The following is a 20,176-nucleotide window of genomic DNA, read 5'->3' as shown; positions in this document are numbered from 1 at the left end:
ACTGATGCGGCGACATCCACACTCAAGGCTATGCACCTGCCGCTCTAGGCTCGATTGTTTGAACAGCTGCCGACAGCCAAGATCAGGCGGAATCATTCAGCTTACGTTTGACAGTCCACGCGAAGAACCTCTTTCTTTCTGACGGTCATCTACTTCCCTTTTCTTATGCATATCTTGAGTATTAACTATTCCGCGGGTACTGTACGTCGTTTTGTTAACCCGGCGTTGCAGCCGCAGGTAAGCGACCAAATGAAATGATCACCTGAGGCGATAGGATGCGTTATGGAAATGAAGTGTTTTTCAAAATCACTCACTCACCCGACTTCTTGAAACCATATTTTCTGCAAAAATGAAGATACAAATAACTTACGCACAGAACTGTGATGTTTTTGTTTTAAAAGAACCATCCGATTTACATTTACGCACAGACAAGCGGTACTTTTAACAATTACACTGAAGGTCAAACCTTTCATTTACTTTTCACAAATGTTCAGTATGCCCTCCAACTGATGATACGGGACGATACTAAAGCTCGTCCAACACATTTGGGAGCACATCTGGCGTGACTGCATTCACTGCTGTTGATATGCGACGTTGCGGTACATCAGAAGTTATCGCAAGGGTAAGCATGTATAAACGGAGTCTCTCACAAACCCCCATCCACAAAATCACAGACCGCGAGAACGGAAATATTTGGGGGGGGGGGGGGGGGGGGGGGAGTAGGCGTCCAATAGTGCAGTGCAAGATCCGTATGAACCTTAGGTCAATTTATGGTTGAAACAGTTGTTAAGAAATGTTACAACGTGCGGTGCCAGCGTAATGGTGCTCCATGCTATGCTGTTCGGGGAAATATTTTGCATGTTTTCGTAATTGTGGAAAAAGCCACAGCAACATATCCAAGCACCTGATTCCTATAAGCATCTTTTCCGGAGAACAGAATGTGACGTAAATCTTTGCTCAGGAAACGGCGCAACACACAATTTTTTGGAGAGTCGTGTCCGACCATTGTATGTGACTGCAGTGTTCCCCACATTCTTATGCTGCACAGTGCACTTAATCACTTAAATGCAGCGTAGCCTTATCAACAAACACTAAATGTTAAATGAATTTGTTAGCTTCAAATCCACACTCAGAATGAACTCTCTAAACTCTTATAAGTTGTATATCACCTTCATCAAGGACATTATACAACTGAATACTGTATGAAACTTACTGACAGACAAACTGTGTGCCAGACCGGAACTCTACTCCGGGACCTTCGCTTTGCGGGCAAAGGTCCCGTGTTCGAGTTCCGGAGCGGCACACAGTTTTAATCTGCCAATAAGTTTCATACCAGCGCAGAGCGAAAACACGTTCCAGTAACCCTGTGTAGCTTGAAACACAAACGTCGCCACAAAACAGTTCAGCCCGACACATGAGGATGGGTAACCTTAGCCGTGCTATAGGGTTCGATCGGAGGGAAAGCTTAAGACGTTACAACACAAGTGCCTCCAAATATTCTTTGACAAACGATGCTGTTTATTCGCACAGTACCTCATTGTGACTTTCCGACGTGCCAGATATATCGATATTGTAGTTGCTGTCATATCGCACAGCTATTACAAGAGGACACGTGCAATTTCCAGATTGAGATTTTTTTCACAATTTTGGGATATCTTTCTGTGGAAACTTTTGGGGAAGGAAATTTCGGTACAGAGGAAACTGGGGAAGTATTTTATCTCTTACTACTAATGTCACCTCTGATATTTTAGTTCAAACAACACATACTTAGTTTTCTAGGTATCCGCTAGATGTAGCTTTCTCCAAATGTGGGAGACGTTAGTTTCGCTACGCTGATACCTCTCCGTGACATCACTACACGGCCAGTTTCGACCGTTTGGAATTCCATCGACTTTCGTGAACATATCGAGTTCTGGGGTGACGCCATATTGGATTTCCTTGTTTTGGATGAAGCTTTTATTTCATGGGTTTTATAACATATGTCCAATGAATATACGCTGTTTCAAATACTGAGGATCTCTCGGAAACAAGTCGGTATTGGTATGATTTGTCGTAATTAATGTAAGATAATGACAGATCAGCGGTTAACAGCGCTCAGAAGGTTTAAGTCAAAACACAGAAATGGATTTTGTGTGTTCACAGTAACGTTGTGGATAGAGGTGCCGAGGTGCGAAGTGAGACATAGGCGGTGCGCTAGTGGTAAATCAACAGAACAATGAAAAAAGCTTGAAATACGCAAATGTGGTGTCCCTCGAGCAGGATTTTGTTTTTCTGGTCAGACGATTGTTTTTGTATACAAATTTAAAAATTATCTTTATGTACTATAATTTTGTGCTATCTACGATAATTTTACAGCTCTAAACACACAATTCCACCTCTTCAATCTTCTAACACTGATAACATATAACAGTTTACAGTAGGCAGGTTTATGATATTTGAGGAAAAGTTGGCGAAATTGGGGAATTTATTTGTCTGTTATGGGGGAACTTCGTAAACTCAATCTGGAAACGCTGTTTTTTCAAGTCATTGGAAAGATGTCCTTTGACAAGTGGGAAGTCGAGCGCGAGACAGTGATCTATTATAATACGACATAAGGGGAGATAGGCTCAGGGCCTGGTCGGTTCGAGAGCATTACTTCCATACAAGCGACTTTGGCACCAGCCCCTCCCCTTTTCCCTTGTACACTTTCACCTGTTTCAGTTCTCGCCGCTTACTGTGATACACGCTGTAGACTAATCTTGTAGTTTGGTGCCACTGGCGCCTCTGTCAGCTTGGCGCCCTATGCGGTGGCTTGGGTCACTTAGGCCTCAAACCGGCCCTGATAGACAAGCGCCAGTTTTAATGCCCAGAGTCAAAATTTGTATACAGGGTATAACAAACAATGAGGTGACAAAAGTCATGGGATAGCGATCTGCACATATAAAGATGGCTGTAGTAATGCATACAAAAGATACGAGGGCGAGTCAAATGAAAACCTTAAATTTGTAATAACAAATCGAAATTTCGCGCCGTTATCCTGTAAGTTGGTAAGCGTGCTACAAACAGCGTGCAGAATGGCCTGTAGGTGGCAGCATAGTCCAAATGCACATATACCGTCGCAGTATCAGTATAAAGATGGCCGCCCCACTTGCGACTTGCACCAGGGAAGAACAGCGTTTTGTTATTCGGTTTTTGCGTAGTGAAAACTATTGAAATTCATCGACGAATGAAGGTCCAGTACGGTGATGCATGTTTGCTACAGCAGCAAGTCTATGAATTTAGAAGGAAGTTCGCAAATGGTGTGATTTCAGTGGAAGATGCTCTTCGTCCAGGTCAGGCACAACGGGTTGTGCCTCCACAGAACATTGCAGCAGTTGAAGCCACAGTGAAGGAAAACCGCCGAGTGACACTGAATGACATTGCAGCATGTTTACAGATTAGTTCATGGGTCAGCACATCACATTGTGCATGATGTGCTCCAGTTTCACAAAGTGTCTGCAAGATGGGTGCCACAGCAGCTGACTCCTGAAATGAGAGAACGACGTATTGATACTTGTGAAGAACTTCTTCGGCGCTTTGAAAGAGAAGGTGATGGCTTCCTTGCAAGATTCGTTACTGGGGACGAAACCTGGGTTCACTTCCACCAACCGGAAACGAAGAGAGCGAGCACGGAACGACACCATTCCTCATCACCAAAACCAAAGAAGTTTCGAACAAAACCATCAGCAGGGAAGGTTATGCTGACTCTCTTTTGAGACGAAAAAGCAGTCATTTTGGAGCATTACATGCCTAGAGGGACCACTGTCACCAGTGCATCATACACAGATCACCTAAAAAAAATCATCTGCGGCCTGAAATCAAATCAAAGCGACGTGGATTGCTTTCAGCAGGTGTCCTTTTGCAACATGACAATGCAAGGCCCCACACTGCCCGTACAACAGTTGCAACCATCACAGACCTGCAGTTTCAGTGTCTTCCTCATCCACCATACTCACCAGACCTTGCCCCAAGTGATTTCCACATGTTTGGACCACTCAAAGATGCAATGGGAGGAAAGAAGTTCCATTCTGATGAAGAGGTACTTCACGCGGTGCATGAGTGGTTGCGCGGACTAACAAAAGAATTTTTTTCTAAAGGAATTTATGCACTTTATAAGCGCTGGAGGACTTGCACTGAGCGTGGCGGAGATTATGTTGAGAAGGGATACTGCTTTGTACCACTTCTGTACAATAAATAATATTTTAAAAAATATTTAAGGTTTTCATTTGACTCACACTGGTATAAATGGGCAGTGCATTGGTGGAGCTGTCATTTGTATTCAGGCGACTTACGCAAAATGGTTTCTGAAGTGATTATGGACGCACGACAGGAATTAACAGACATTTAACGCGGAATGGTAGTTTGAGCTAGACGCATGGGACATTCCGTTTCGAAAATCGTTAGGAAAATCAATATTCTGAGATACACAGCGTCAAGAGTGTGACGAGAGTACAAAATTTCAGGCATTACCTTTCACCAATGGCAATGCAGTGGCCAATGACCTTCACGTAACGACGAGCAACGGCATTTGCTTAGAGTTGTCAAGTGCTAACAGCCAAGCAACACTGCGTGAAATAAACGCAGAAATCAATGTGAGACTACGTATCAGTTATGACAGTGTCGTGAAATTTGACGTTTATGAGCAATGGCAGCAGACGAGTGAAGCGAGTGCCTTTGCTAACATCATGACATCAACTGCAGCGCTTCTCCTGGGCTCGTGACCATTGGCTGGACAACTGGAAAACCGTGGTCTGGTCAGATGAGACGCGATTTCGGTTGGTAAGAGCTGATGGTAGTGTTCGGGTGTGGCACAGACACCACGAAGCCATGGGCCCAAGTGTCAACAAACCATTTAACAAGCTGGTGGCTCTGTAATGGTGTTGGCTGTGTTTACATGGAACGGAGTGGGTCCTTTGTTCAAACCGAAGCGATCATAGACTGTAAATGGTTATGTTCGGCTATTTGGAGACCATTTGCAGTCATTCATGGCTTTTATGTCCCAAAGCAACCGTGGAATTTTTATGGATGAAAATGCGCCATTCACCGGGCCACAGCTGTTCGCGATTGGTTTGAACATTCTAGAAATTTCGAGTGAGTGGTTTGGCCACCCAGATCGCCCCATATGTGACATTATCGAGAGGTCAGTTCGTGCACAAAATCCTGCACTGGCAACACTTTCGCAATTATGGGCGGCTATAAGAGGCAGCATTGCTCAACATTTCTGCAGGGGACTTCCAACAACTTGCAGAGTCCATGCCACGTCGAGTTGCCGTACTTCGCCGAGCAAAAGGAGGTTCGACACGACATTAGGAGGTACCCCATCACTTTCGTCGCCCCAGTGTAATTAGCAGAAGAAACTGGTTAGAGTGAAATACAATAACAGAAAGAGAAACGTTCCACTGAACATAGATCCAAATGCGTGGTTTCCGGCCGCCACCGACTTCACGATGAAATACTGTACTAGGTAGCATAACTGTACACTTTTCGGTTAATTTTCTGTCTAATTAGACACAAATTTCACCCAATGTCTACCTTAATAAGAAATATTTCCTCAGTACGTTACACATTACAATTCACGGTACACTCATATCTACTACAGGTGGTGTTCTACCTGTCGACCTCACATTTTCAGGCAGCACTGCACTCGTGGCAGACAGCCCAGGAGCCGAAAAATACAGCGCTTCTGTGCAGAAATGTTCAGAAACCGATCCTGGATACACAAAATCAAAACAGAACGGGGCTACATTGAATACTAGTGAATATTAAGAAATATCTTTAGGGACAAGGAACAGAATGTGGTATCAACACGATGGGTGTCCAAAACATTTTTCGCTGATGGCTAGAAATGAGTTGCAGAGACAATTCCCAAATCGTTGGATTGGACGCGGAGGAGATGTATCGTGGTCGGCTCGTTCGCCAGACTTGACCCCTCTGGATTTTTTTCTTGTGGGGATTCGTAAAAGACATTCTTTAAATCCAACTATACCTGAAGGTATGCGGCAGGGAACTGTCAAAGCATGAGCTCCGATAAGTGCCGATGTGATAAGGAATACCACTCAACCCATGATAAGAAGATTGAAGTACTGCATTGATACCAATGGTCATCACTTCGAACGCCTTCTGTAAATGGACGTTCATGCCACCTTTTTGACCTTCGTTGACCTTCAAAGACCTTACTGTTACACATCATTGGATTCGTCTCGATAGCCGCTATCAGAAAATATGTACCAAACTATAGCATTCCAATTTAAAAAATAAAGTTGATCTTCATATCTATAACACGACTCCACCTAACAACAAAAAACTAACGTCATATTATGGGCCCCGTTGTCCCATGCAACATTTGTCCCACAAACTTTTCAGCTGCTATCATACTTTCGGAGTTATTCTAAGTGGCAATAGTTAGTGACTCACCCTGTACAATAGAGCTGTATTCAAATCTACACATGACACTGGATTCGTACTAGACATACGGCTACTACTCTTAACCTTCCGTGGTTTAAGAGTTCAACGTCTCACAACCAAATAATGCCTGAATCCTTAATCAAATGTGTGATCACCAATAACTGAAATAATCGCGGGGAGGAAGCTTACAAGGTGCTCATACAAATCTGTGACTCATACAATCACGCTCTAGGGACAAAAGTTATTAAAGAAAAGATAACTTCGTATACAAATATTCGAACACTCAAAGGAATATGTTTTTATGGAATCCATATTTTATTCTACACGTTTAGTGAGAAGTACGGTTGCATTATTCGGCCTTTCAGTGATCTACGCACGCCGCTGCAAGTATCTTCGTCATTACTGCAAACTGTCTTATCCTCTTCTTCTGGCGACTGCCATTCTACCTTAAAGTCGGCGGCGAAACACAGAAACTGAGGGCATGCTAGAACTAGAACTGGACATGATTCAACTGCTGTACATCCATTTCCGGGGAAGACTGTCTCTGATCGCGTATTCTGCAGGTTTGGCAAATCGTATTTGGTTATTATTATTATTATTATTATTATTTAGTGGTTGAGGCGTTAAACGACGAGGTCACCAGGGCTCCGCAGACCGTATTCGAGTCATTAGGCAGCAGGATGACACAGTGAACTCATTTGGATGACATTATACGTGGCCGGATCACTGACGAACGTCCACAGCCATTGAATGCTACCCGTACCGTCTTAACAACTGTCGAGAAGATTCTGAGTAAGAAGAAACATTCAACGTCGCACGACGGACCAGCACAGCATATGCCCTCGTTATAGATCTCGCAACACGCTCTGCGACGCAAATTGTCCTGTCAGACTGTAACATCAGCTTGGAGAGACTGCTATAGATACAAGCCAACCAAGCGGATGCTGCTTCTTGCACAAGAGCAATGCGTGGATCAGTGATTGTAATGTCATGCCCACTGTAAGGCGCCCTAGGGAAACTGGAGTAGTATTTTGTTTGCAGATGAACGGAAGTTTAGCCTAAAGACATATTTACACTGTCCAGTCAGCTAGCATGGCCTTGGCTCACGTCACAACGCTATCAGTAATGTGGAACGGGGTCCACACAGCAGTTTATGCCCTTGTCTGGAGAATGAGACATGGTAAGAACACGTACGCCACTGCGCATGTTTCCTAGGGGCTATATGACGACTGTTCCCTACAGTCGACGCAACAGCATGTTCGTCATTCTGTTCTCATGCGACATGCCGGATGCGCGTTGTTTCGCAGCGCTAGATTACCTATCCCCACAGTACAATTTCGCTTGAGGGATCGACATATTTTGCAAAATCATATTATCTAAGTATTTATTTTAATTAACAGGCACATACGGTTAAAGTGCTAAATGTACCTGTCACTTCGGAGAACCCAATTTTCTTTCTACTCACATGTGTGTTCCTACTACGCCGTATTCTCTTACGACATTTTTCTTGCATACGAGTACAGGTTTAGCGTAACCTTTTGCTTGGTCTTTAACTTCTGGAAGACTGTTTTATTCTTTGACGGCGCCAGGAAACAACCGCAAAGGCGGTGCGCAGCGTGTCCCGTTGAAAACCATAGGAGCAATGGAATCTGCGCTAGACACCCTAAAACTAAGTAATATCGCGCAACAAAATGACAACTCGGCTGCAAACTCAAACTTGTGATACTTAGACTTTGCCGGAGAAACTGGTGATTTGCTGTTCTCTGATTCTATATTACCCACTAACATTTAATGAATTGAGAGGTTTTATCATCCGAATTCTAATCAGTACATGGTTTCTTTTAATATAGATTCTTGAAGTTGCGATTTCTACCAAAAAACCCTATCCCTTATTATCGCATAATTTTTATAACAAAGTTCCACCAGCGGACAGATTAGCTGTTCGGCTTCAAGAAATTGATTTAATTCAACCAAGAAATATTTTGTTACGTGTGTGTGGTAATTCTGACCATCAAAGACATACTTATCCATGATCGCGCATGGAGATCTGAATGTCATAAATCTCGAATAAGAGTCGACTGTCCGAAGCATTGCGCCACCTCTCACACCCACAGTCTTGGCAAAGCGTGGGGAACATAGAAACTTATCCAAGCTTTTGATCCGCTATTACAATATATTTGTTGCCTTGAGCCACAAATCGTTTCACATCATGAATAAAATCATTTGTGATGTAAAGGCTTTCTAAGGATTTGACGAAACATGCTTTCTGTTATGGGAAAGGAAGCTATGGGCGCTCGTATGTCCATTTAGTGTTGTTTTAAAGTTTCATCAATACGAGACATATTCTCATAAGAATAAAACACGGGTACATATTAACTGTGTTTCTATAGCTACTTATTTCGGGAATGGAAGAGTCGCGATAATGGCCAACACTGTTTTGACTGAACTTTTATGGGAGCTTCAGGATATATTGGAAAAGAATGAGAATTCGATATAGTTAGACCGAGAACAAAATCCTTCTGGACTGCTCTACATTACTGAGCTTCTGTGAAGTTTGGAAGGTAGGAGACGAGGTACTGGCGGAATTAAAGCTGTGAGGAAGGGGCGTGAGTCGTGCTTGGGTAGCTCAGTTGGTAGAGCACTTGCCCGCGAAAGGCAAAGGTCCCGAGTTCAAGTCTCGGTCCGGCATACAATTTTAATCTGCCAGGAAGTTTCGTATCAGCGCACACTCCGCTGTAGAGTGGAAATTTCTTTCTAGTGCCAGTTCAGTGTTCGTAAAAATTTCAACGCTTCAGCTAATGGCTCAAGTGAATATGGCAAATAAGCTGCTGTTGGTGTTCATCTTTTCGCCTCAATTAGTTGACTTAGCGACCTTGCATGAAATCAAGTGCTTCTGCGGAGGTCCCGACATACGTGTGCGCCTTCTCTCGGTGTAGTTGGGAGTTTAAGCGACAACGAGCAAGCTCAAGTAGCTGTGGCTTAATCCCGTTAGCGAAGATGAGATAAACTGATTCCACAACCAGATTCCGAAGTATCAGTAGAGTTCCGTATCTGATACACACACCTGCACACTAAGCCAAGAGCAGATACGTGCCTGATTGTTCTTCGAAATTTACAGTGAAGTGCCGGACTGAACCCAATCCGGTAACGCTCTAAGGACTGATGCAAAGCGTCTACTTACCATCATCTTCCGTGTGCTCTTTCAACCTTCAACATTTCAAGAATTAATATACAGGGTGTTACAAAAAGGTACGGCCAAACTTTCAGGGAACATTCCTCACACACAAAGAATGAAAATATGTTATGTGGATATGTGTCCGGAAACGCTTATTTTCCATGTTAGAGCTCATTTTATTACTTCTCTTCAAATCACATTAATCATGGAATGGAAACACACAGCAACAGAACGTACCAGCGTGACTTCAAACACTTTGTTACAGGAAATGTTCAAAATGTCCTCCGTTAGCGAGGATACATGCATCCACCCTCCGTCGCATGGAATCCCTGATGCGCTGATGCAGCCCTGGAGAATGGCGTATTGTATCACAGCCGTCCACAATACGAGCACGAAGAGTATCTACATTTGGTACTGGGGTTGCGTAGACAAGAGCTTTCAAATGCCCCCATAAATGAAAGTCAAGAGGGTTGAGGTCAGGAGAGCGTGGAGACCATGGAATTGGTGCGCCTCTACCAATCCATCGGTCACCGAATCTGTTGTTGAGAAGCGTACGAACACTTCGACTGAAATGTGCAGGAGCTCCATCGTGCATGAACCACTTGTTGTGTCGTACTTGTAAAGGTACATGTTCTAGCAGCACAGGTAGAGTATCCCGTATGAAATCATGATAACGTGCTCCACTGAGCGTAGGTGGACGAAACTAAAATGAGCTCTAACATGGAAATTAAGCGTTCCCGGACACATGTCCACATAACATCTATTCTTTATTTGTGTGTGAGGAATGTTTCCTGAAAGTTTGGCCGTACCTTTTTGTAACACCCTGTATGAACAAAATGACTTTCCCCACAGTGACAGTATCACGGTGACTGCAGTTCTCGACATACTGTCTTTTACATCGTTCTAACGAAGCATTTTTCGCAGATTCTGGAATAACACTGTTGCTTAACTATCATGTGATTCAGCTGTAGTACAAAACTGACTTCTAAAACACGGACACCGACGACGATTTTCACCACCTAAAATCCAATAAAGTGGCTGAACATTGTACGGTGACGTTAAGGGTTTGTTCAGTTCCACACGAAGAAATACGAATTCGGTTCGCGAGAATTGTAGACTTTCCTTCGCGAAACGCGAATGGTGTCTAAGTAAAACTATTCAATATGTATGACTGCGACTTGTTAGCCTGTAGTGTAACAATGTACTGTTGTTAGCGATTAGAAAAGAAAGACTACGACATTTTCTGCCAAAATATAATCTCTTCTTATTGAATAACTTTAGGTGTAAGTTATCATTTGACAGACTGATCACCACCAACAGTGGCTAAAGCCCTTATAACAAGGGAGACTGAGGGGAGATTTTTGATTTAATTATCGTCCTTACGTACGTATTGGAGCGTGCTAGATGCAGCAAGATTAGTAAAAGATCACTAAGTTCGACAAAGGGCGGCCATTCGATCAATTTTTGGGTAAAACACTGGCACGCACTACAAATCTCCAGTCGTAAAATTCGCTTGATAGCAGCAGCCTGGTTGCTAGACGAAGCACCATCAGATTACAACTCCGAATCTCATGATCTTTAAAACTATTAGAGTAAAAAATAAAAGAAAAATCTTTAATGGCAAGCAGAAATTCCTAATATTGAAATTCTTTATTGTTGATGTTAGAAGTGTTGTGGCCTAGATATCACAGACGTTGTGCTCCTGCAGCAGATACGTAGATAAGTCGTTCGAAAAGAATTCAGCTAGGGTTCACACATCCCACATGCGCTAAATAGAAGCCAAAACATTCTCATCAAAGCGTGACCATGGTACTCAGAGACTTTTTACACTGAGGCACCAAAGAAACTGGTATAGGCATGCGTAATCAAATACAAAGATGTGTAAACAGACAGAATACGGCGCTGCGGTCGGCAACGCCAGTATAAGACAACTAGTGTCCGGCGCAGTTGTTAGATCGGTTACTGCTGTTGCAATTCCAGGTTACCAAGATTTAAGGGAGTTTGAACGTGGTGTTACATCGGCGCACAAGCTACGGGACACAGCATCTCCGACATAGCGATGAAGTGAGGATTTTCCCATACGACGATTTCAAGAGTGGCCCCGGAATATTCGAAATGGCCAGTAAAACATCAAATCTTCGACATCGCTGCGGCCGGAAAAAGATCCTGCAATAACGGGACCAACGACGACTGAAGAGAATCGTTCAACATGACAGAAGTGCAACCCTTCCTCAACTTGCTGCAGATTTCAATGCTGGGCCATCAACAAGTGTCAGCTTGCGAACCATCCAACGAAACAACATCGATATGCGCTTTCGGAGCCGAAGGCCCACTCGTGTACCCTTGAAGACTGCACGACACAAATCTTTACGCCTCGCCTGTGCCCGTCAAAACCAACATTGGACTGTTGATGACTGGAAACATCTTGCCTGGCCGGACGACACACTTCATGTCAGAAGAGGGCTGTTCAAGCTAATGGAGGCTCTGTAATGGTGTGGGGCGTGTGCAGATGGGGTGATATGGGACCCCTGATGCGTCTAGATACGAGTCTGACAGGTGACAAGTTCGTAATCATCCTATCTGATCACCTGCATCCATGCATGTCCATCGTGCATTCCGACGAACTTTGGCAATTCCAGCAGAACAATGCGACACCACACACATTCAGAATTGCTGCAGAGTGGCACCAGGAACACTCTTCTGGGCTTAAACACTTCCGCTGGCCTCCTAACTCATCAGACATGAACATTATTGAGCGTATATGGGATGCCTTGCTACGTGCTGTTTAGAGGAGACCTACACCCCTCGCACTTTCACGGATTTTTGGACAGTCCTGCAGGATTCATGGCGTCAGTTCCCTCCAACACTACTTCAGACATTAGTCGAGTCCATGCCACGTCGTGTTGCAGCACTTCTGCGTGCTCCCGGGGACCCTACACGACATTAGGAAGGTGTACCAGTTTCTCTGGCTCTTCAGTGTAGTTCACAGTGACAAGGTTGTTGAAGACTGCACATTCCATGGCGATTTCTTTAATTTCCTGAAAAGCTACAGTTAGTCCACGAGATTATAATCTAGCTGATAGTTTAGTTATTACGATTCGTAGCGTTCTTATGTATAACAGCAAAGATTTCAAATACGCCACCTGGCCAACCCAGTGATGTGGTCCGATCGTTAAAACTCCGGTGACATAGTCGGGAAAAATGAAGTTAAAATCTCCGTCTGGCCATCTTTATTTAGATTTTGAGTGTTTTCCTAAAATCACTTTGGGACGAACGCATGGACATCTCCTCAGGCAATGCCACATCTTATTTCCTTCCCCCATCCTTGTCCAGTCGGTGCATCTGCTTCGTCTCTAATAATCTCGACATTTAAGAGATGTTGAACTAACGGTCATTCTTGTTCTTCGGAGATGCCACTGCCATGTAATGATAAAAATTATCGTACCCTTGATAATACTAATCTGCTTCCAATATTCGATTATTCAGTATTTGTCTAGTAGAAACAGTTGCTTCTACTTCTGTCTGATGCTATCCACAGACCGTAGCGTTTTGGTCTGAGTTACTTGAAGAAAAACAGGATGCGATGGCATTGCGTGTTACTTGTTGCGGCCTCGAGAGAAACTACAATTCAGTAATTACTTCGCTCTGAGGAACTGTGTTTAAAAGCGTTCTGCAGACTGCTCGCAGGTCCAAGGAATGTTGTTTCTTTCATTACAAACTTCTGTTGATCACGTTCACTTCATGTAGTGTGATCAAAAGCGTGTGTAGTTCTATATACTAGCGTAGCCCAACCTTTGCAAAATAACAGTTTTTATTTTTAATTTATGGCGCGGTTTTTGGGACATAAAAAACATTATTTTGCTAAGGCCGACTTACGCTTATATGTTTTAATTAGCTACAACAGAATCAGAAAAAAAGGTTACTTACGCTCGAAACGGTTTTGTATATGGAGGTTTAACAAATACACCTAGTATAAATACCGTGGTGAAAACAGGTAATATTCGTAGTTTATTTTCAGACTGATTTAAAAGGTAACATATCTCTGGGAGTATTCTGAACTGTCTGTGCGTCTTCAATCGTTATGCTGATGTGCTGATCCAACGTCATCTTTGACTCCATAGTATATGGACACGAGTGCAAAGTTTCGCTGCCCTCTTTCAGTTTACGATCGTGACACCCGTCGTATATCTATCACGCGCCTGTCTTATATCTATCACGGACATCTAAAAATATACTGAAACAGCACGTAATATAAGAAAAGACAACCATCTAATATCCAAGCCTATGATTCCGCCGAAACTCTTTACACATTAATTGTTCTATCACATGCGACCAAATACAACTTGTAGTAGGGAAGGCAAATGTCAAGATTCATTGGAAGCACTTAAACACTTCGAAATGTGTTTACCACAATTTCTTTATTCCAATATGTCTTCAGCGCTTCGACGTAACGCCATTTTTAAAGGCTATAAAAGCACATAGACAAAATTGGTGTCAGTAGAAATAGAAGTGATGTCACATTTTCGGTAGTTGTGTGGAGCTGTAATATGGGAAGCACAAATATAGTTGAAGTGCAAAGGAAAATGTTTGAGCAACTTATGGGTTCCACATATTGGTCTGGGACTTTACTACGAGAGGAGAGGGAGGGAAGGAAGGAGGGATGACCCGAAGAAGAGTATTGCCTATCATAACCGGCTCATTTTTTAAGAGCAGGAGCTCCCGGACATGCTCCGCCAACTTAAATAGCAGACGCTATATAAGAAATGCTTCGTGCATCACTGAGAGATTTACTTTTAAATATTCCGAGAGCGCACATTCTAATAAAGGCCGAGCAACGTATGTTACTTACTTCCTCATACGTATGTCTACCGACAGTCACTTCAGTACAAGTGAAGTCAATTCTGAATGTGTGAAAAATCAGCAAACACAGTCACACGATTGAACTATCTCCGTGCTCAGTATTTTGCATAAAGTATGATGCGCGACAAACAGAGCCAAGAGTTGCGTTAGAGCCTTAAACGGATATTCACTGATCTACACAACATTTGCAACTTAGAGAATAAATAAATGCGTGCGGAAATTGCGCGAGACAAGAGCGCAAAAGTGTCATCCTAGTTATTTTATTGTTAACACTCTTGTTAGATAAATACAAATAGGAGATGTAGTAATTAGCCCAATTCCTGAGCAATGGAAATATGTAACGTGGGAGAACAACTCTGCACTTTTCAATACTGTAGAAGGTGTTTATGAACAGCAGACTGTCTTCTTTCGCCTATGAAGGTAGTATTGGTTAAGCTATAATTTGAGTAATTATTTCATGGAAAGGAAAGACAGAGATTGACCATGGGACCATTTTGCGTGCGTCTCAATTATATAGTGTAGCCAATGCTAGCGGTAGGTGATTTCATCTTCCAAAGCGGTAATGTCCTCACAGCTAGAAATATTCATATTTTTCTTCGATAAGCCCGCAGCTCGTGGTCGTGCGGTAGCGTTCTCGCTTCCCACGCCCGGGTTCGATTCCCGGCGGGGTCAGGGATTTTCTCTGCCTCGTGATGGCTGGGTGTTGTGTGATGTCCTTAGGTTAGTTAGGTTTAAGTAGTTCTAAGTTCTAGGGGACTGATGACCATAGATGTTAAGTCCCATAGTGCTCAGAGCCATTTCTTCGATAAGGATAAACACTGAAGCAACATAATTAAAATTTGTGCCACAGGTGCGACTTGAGCCCAGGTCTCCTGCTTACTAGCCAGATGTGTTAACAACTACGTCACCATAGCACTGTGGCTATCACAGCTACACCGACTACCCCAGTCTATGCCCTCCCTACCGCAATCTTCAGTTCACACCTTCAATCTACAGGGTAACAGAATAATAGCATGTTTGAAATGAGTAGTGGAAGCCATGGGCAGGTGGCAGCACTCCGGGTTCGTGACAGCGAGTAAACAGTCCGCCATTTCAGTAATCATGAATCAGTGGAACAGACAACAGGTTGCGTCAGCCATAAAAATGTTTTATAAAAACAATGATAGTTTGGTAGCGGCGCACAGGGAGTTTCGACGTTTTTATAATTTAGGACGTCATGATGCCGTTCCGTCGAAACAAGCGATAAAATGTTGGATTAATAATTTTGAATAGATTGGATCTGCCCTCAAGAGGAAACCAACAGGACGACCAAGAAGTGTGCGTTCTCCAGCAAATATTGATGTTGTACGCGAGTCTGTCTTACGGAGCCCACGGCGTTCAATCCGTAAGCAAGCAGCAGTGGTTGGAATGTCCCGGGAGTGTGTTCGCAGAATTTTTCATCTTGATTTGCAAATTCATACGTACAAAGTACAGATGGTGCAACAATTGAAGAACAACGATTACCGATTACGATTATGATTCTGTCAACAAAAGGTAACAAAAATAAAAAAAAGACGGCGAATTTCTAAACAAGTTTTCGATGCCAGATGAGGCACATTTTCATCTCACAGGTTACGTGAATAAACAGAACTACAGTTACTGGGCAAACACAAATCCTAATGACGTTCGTGAGCGCCCTTTACACGCTAGTACAGTGTGGTGTTTCATCACATGGGATTATCGGCCGTATTTTTTCGTATATGAACAGGGAAACACAATAACTGTCAATGTCGATCGTTACGTGGAGATGATACAAACTTTTGTTACACTTGCACTGAACAACTTTCCGAACGGTCAAGAAGCCTGGTTTCAACAGGACGGAGCGACATCACAAACTGCACGGCAATCAATGGCATATGTACGAGAATTGTTTGGCAACCGTGTTATCGCACGATTCGGTAATATTCCCTGGCCCCCTCGATCGCCAGATTTAGCCGTTTGTGACTTTTTCCTGTGGGGCTACCTCAAGAGCAAAGTCTACACGACTCGACTAAGAATCCTGGACGAGTTGAAACAGAGAATTCGGGATGCCGTTCACAGAATCCCAGCTGAGATGTTGCAGCGGTCAATGAGAAATCTCATCAGCAGATTTCACGAATGTATTCGTACAGGAGGACGCCATCTAAGGGACCTAATTTTTAAAAAAATGATAAATGCCACCAATGTTTCGTAAATGGCAAAGTTTTAAGGTTTCAATTACTATGAATGCAATTTCTTTCCGTCATCGCTTCTAGTTTTATTGGATTGTGGAAATCGTCAGCATTGTCAAGGCTCTCCGACATTGGAATAGCACCCCAGCTTTGTACGTAATGGGGAAATCCTGCCTGAACCCCAGACGAAGGTGATCTATTGAGCTAATGGATTTACCTCTTCGTGGTGACATGTGAGTCTCAACTTTATCTTCGTTAAGGATAAAAGCTGAAGCTGAAGCTCCTATCCTTATGAAGATAAGCTTATCTCCTTTTTTTGTCATCAGTCTTCTGACTGGTTTGATTGGACCCGGCACAAATTCCTCTCCTGTGCCAACCTCCTCGTCTCAGAGTAGCACTTGCAACCTACGTCTTCAGTTATTTGCTGGCTATATTCCAATCTCTGTCTTCCTCTACAGTTTTTGCCCTCTACAGCTCCCTCTAGTACCATGGAAGTCGTTCTCTCACGTCTTAACAGATGTCCTATCATACTGTCCCTTCTCCTTATCAGTGTTTTCCACATGTTCCTTTCCTCTCCGATTCTGCGCAGAACCTCCTCATTCCTTACCTTATCAGTCCACTTTTGAAGAAAAAGTTGAGACTAAGTCCATCAGATCAACAGATCACCTACATAAGAGGTACAGGCAGGATGTCCACGTTTTACATACAATGCTGGGGCGCTATTCCGATGTCGGAGAGCCTTGCCAATACTGACAATTTAAGAAGGGAAAAACGGGCTGAAGGTGTGAAATGAAGTTTGTTAAGGGGGCACTGGAGTAGAATATTAAGTGCACTGTAGCAGCCACAATTCTCCGGTGGTGTAGTGGTTAGCACAGTGTCAAGGCCATTTTAGAACGTTACGCAGCCTTGAGTACCGGTCGCAGGTATTGACTCAGCAATGAAGCCTATTTAAACTTCTTATGCAGAACATGACTCCGCTGCGAATGCTGCGGGCATCACAGAGTGGAAGCACGTTCCTCATGAGTGTGAACCTGTGAACTACGTGGCGAGATAGCTGGTGGGTGGTAGCGCGTTGCCCTCGGTCTGGATGTATCCGTTTAACCACAGGGCGCAAGAAGTTGCCTTACAAGAGGACTAGAAGTGCTTCCATTCATAATTAGTAGATGGTGCGCTAGTGACCTTCGTGAATCTCATTATGCTTGCGCCCTGTCGTATTGCGAGAAAATTATCAAACACACGATCCATGCGAAGAGTGACACGTATGGACAATACGCAACGTTAGAGATCCATAACTTTCGCCTACAACTGTCAGTACATTTGAAAGATCAGTGATGCAATGTAAAGAGAAATTTTAAAAGTAACAACTTTACTGCATAAAGGGAAATATAAATGTCATGTTGCTGTCAGAGAGGTGTTTGTCAATTTGATGCTGCATCGGCAGTTTGCGCGCCAGTATCACTGATTGTTTATTCGAACAGCTTCTCATCAGGCCATTTAAGGCCAAGTTACGCTCGTTCCAGATGTCCGCACAATGGAAAAATCTTAGGTGGTAACCGGGAATCTACAAATCTGCTTCAGTAGGCAGTTACCAAGGAGGCGTAAAAGCTGTTTATTGGTCAATTTGTCTAGTATCGTGACAGCTATAAAATACAGATGTATGCTAGAACAAGAGTAATAAACCGCGAAACGTCATGTACAGGTTGTACAGATCACTGCCTTTCACATTTTGAACAGTAATTAATACATTCATTAGTTTGTAAATTATGCACCTGTCAGGGACAGAGAATAGTAATGAATTACTACATATCAGTAATAACTTTTTACGTAATAATACGCTGGAAATATTACATATATCTTATTCAATGGCCATCCAACAACATGAAACAACACCATTTTTGTCGTGTTGCCCGCTTCGCTTTCTATATAGGCATTTTATTCTAATATTCATACATATTAGAAACAACAACTCAAGAATTGGTAAGGTGTCAAAGGGAGTAGGTTTACAACAAATGCAGCTGAGCAGTGGAGCTGTTTGACTGAACATATTTAAACGCTTCATGCAACAACGTACTCATATCGAGCAATAGTCAATAACCGAGAGTCATTACCAGAGTTCCGAGAAAGTAATACACACACCAAATTTTTTGAAAAATACTTAGTTATTTCCTTTCAAACTACTACTCTCAAATCATTTACTAAAGACTCCACACCATGTCTTTGTGGTAAGGCTTGTTTGTTGTTGTTGTGGTCTTCAGTCCAGAGACTGGTTTGATGCAGCTCTCGGTAAAGCTGCATTCCCTCGGGAAAAATTACGGCTGTAGTTTCCCCTTGCTTTCAGCCGTTGACAGTACCAGCACAGCAAGGCTTATCAAGGACAAAATCATGCAGATGGTAGAGAATCCTGAAATAAAAACTTTGAGATCAGGAGCTAGCGGCCGCAAAAGGATATTTAACATTTTATAGACATAAACAACTTACACACTGTAAAAAGCACTTTAGTTCAGAGCGACAGTAGCAAAGTTGATGGACAGTTGTCTTTTTCCGTTATTCCTTATTTGCTTCAAAAAAACAAATCTGCCATTCAGTTGGTTGCAAAGACGGAACATACGTCCATGATGGACAGTTATTGATGAATATTCTCCCAATAGGTCCAACGCAGTCTCCTCAAATTTTACTATGCGAACAATAATTTGTCGAGAACCTCAGCCAGTTCTCACTGTCTTGAAGAGCAGGGTTTGACTCAAGTGTCTATCCGCGGCGATAAACTACTCTTAATTAGGATAACGCCTCAAGCGAAACTTCACTCTGTATACCCATTTTAATAAAGCAAGATAAGGCAACGCGCTCTGTGGAATGCTTTCGTTTACAGTTTATTTCAAAATAGTGTTTGTGGAAATGAATATACTTTACTAAAAGTCCTTATTTTAGGCGGTTTATCACCAACAAATTCATTCCAAGATGGCAATGGTTTACAAGGACTCTTCCTTCAGCAGTTAAGAAACAGGCGTTGAATTCAAACGAGACCCGCCTTCTATAAGCGATAATCCAGATGAAAGACATTCCAAATGCTCATCACAGATGAAAACACCGAGGAAGTGAACACTACGGCGTTGATGAGCGCCTATAAACCGTGTATGAAGCAGCTGAAGCAATACCCCTATCAGAAGAAAGAATACCCTACATTTCCCACGAAGAATTAATTGAGTTGATGTCATCTGGTGAAAAGGTTTTCTGAGCTGCGTATTAAGTTTTTTTTTCATTACCCTGTAATGATAGAACGATAATTAGCACATACTAAGAAATTCTATTAAACCAAACAAACATATATGAAAAAATATAGGTGCAGAGGACTGGACCACAAAAGACAATAAAACATCTTTCATCAGCGCAATGCATTTATGTACAAAAGTGTCTTGGTAATGGGAAAAACTGAGGGATTATAAGTCCTGGGTGGTTACTAATAATCACAGCGTAGGCTGTGATTATTGTATAAGCGTCCGCAGCTCGTGGTCTTGCGGTAGCGTTCTCG

At 42.9% G+C, this 20,176-nt stretch overlaps 1 protein-coding gene and 1 non-coding gene across 5 annotated transcripts in view; one reads left to right on the top strand and one right to left on the bottom strand.

The window, feature by feature from the left end:
- LOC126457625 (glycerol kinase 2-like) overlaps positions 1–20,176 on the bottom strand; it is a 262,723-nt gene that overhangs the window by 106,175 nt on the left and 136,372 nt on the right. The window lies entirely within an intron of this gene.
- Positions 9,038–9,112, top strand: Trnas-cga (transfer RNA serine (anticodon CGA)). Its single transcript has one exon. It is a non-coding gene; the product is annotated as a tRNA-Ser (tRNA).

The sequence above is a fragment of the Schistocerca serialis genome, chromosome 2 (assembly GCF_023864345.2).
Source record: "Schistocerca serialis cubense isolate TAMUIC-IGC-003099 chromosome 2, iqSchSeri2.2, whole genome shotgun sequence".
NCBI lineage: Eukaryota > Metazoa > Arthropoda > Insecta > Orthoptera > Acrididae > Schistocerca > Schistocerca serialis.
Note: the sequence above shows the minus strand (reverse complement) of the source record. Positions and strands in the feature narration are given on the sequence as shown.